Below are 1,395 nucleotides of genomic sequence, written 5' to 3'. Positions count from 1 at the left end.
AATCTATTACCCTTTGGCTTCAACTAATGGCAAAGGCAGAAAGTGGACAAAGGTATTCCTGGCAATTCTGGCTTTTGCCTACAAACTTAGTTCTTCATCCCCTGCTGTTAGACCTCAGGCTCTGTCCTTGATAGATATAACAATATATCTATATATCTAAATATAGCAGTTTGGGCCAGCCTGAATACGTACCATGTATTGTCTTTGCTTTCCCTATTGTTGCTTTATCTCCTTATATTTCTTTTCTTAAATTATCCAGTTATCTTTGTTCCTTTCCATGCCTTCTTTCCTAGAAGTTTATGGGTTTCATCTCACAAGATTAATAAGGATCTTTGAAACCTTATTAATGTCACCCCATCCTTCCTTTTATTTGTTAGTATCAGTGTTAATAACAGATGCAAAGGTGCAGACTTTCATGCTGGGTTTCAATTTTATATCCCCCACCATAACGATTCACTACCTTGTACTATTCTAACTCTGTTCTCTCATTCTGCACAGGGTTACACAGCTTTAATTCCAGTCATTTCCCAAGATTGTTGTATGCAATTGTTCCTTATACCATCTGAATTCCAAAATGTGGATACTAGGGTTCATGATGATTGTAACTCAGATTTTAAATCAATGCAGTGCTATCAGTGTTTATTAGATTTATGCTTTTGATAATAGCTTAACAATAACCTGATGAATGGTTGAGCTTGTGTTTGTATTGTAGGCTGTGTAGGTATCTCTGTTAGTGGGGAATAGAACCTGGTGTCCTGTGCATGAGCATCCCTTGGCTCCTCCAGCTCTGTTGCCATCTAGTGCTCCTACTGCAGGCCTTCCATGTTGAATCCCCCCACCCCATCCCCAGCTCCGTTAGTTATGCCTGTTCTTTGAGTTTCTTCTTCCTGTGTACTTTTGCTGTGTGTTTGTTTTAAAGAGCGTCACTCTAGTTCCAAGCTTCACATACCACTTCAAATTTCTCTTCAGCCCTTTCATATTCCAAACTTCTTATGATCAAATACTAATTTCAGGGCATTCTTTAAAGAAGAATTGGGAGGAAGCAATCAGTGAAATACTGTTTAGAAAATTGCAAGTTTTTCACCCAAACTGCCAATCAAAAATAAAATATTAGCACTATTCTAATTTCTCCCTTTCAAAGGTGTCTCTTTTTCAAATTAATATGCTTGAAGTTTCTAACAGCTTAATGCCAATCTTCTGTCAGAGAGAGAAAAGTTAAAATAATTTACATCTTTTTCAAAATATCAGTTGCTTTTGTTTCAAGTCAAGGTCTAGTTAAGTGTGGCCCATTTCCATTTTCCTACTGTTATTTGATGAGTTCCTGCTTCTATATTCTTATATTATATATTATGCTGCTATATTTCTCCTTTATTTGCCACTTCTGTGACGCTCCAG

This window comes from Peromyscus leucopus, chromosome 14 (assembly GCF_004664715.2).
Source record: "Peromyscus leucopus breed LL Stock chromosome 14, UCI_PerLeu_2.1, whole genome shotgun sequence".
NCBI classification, from domain to species: Eukaryota; Metazoa; Chordata; class Mammalia; order Rodentia; family Cricetidae; genus Peromyscus; species Peromyscus leucopus.
The sequence above is the reverse complement of the archived record's forward strand: the minus strand, read 5'-3'. Positions refer to the sequence as shown.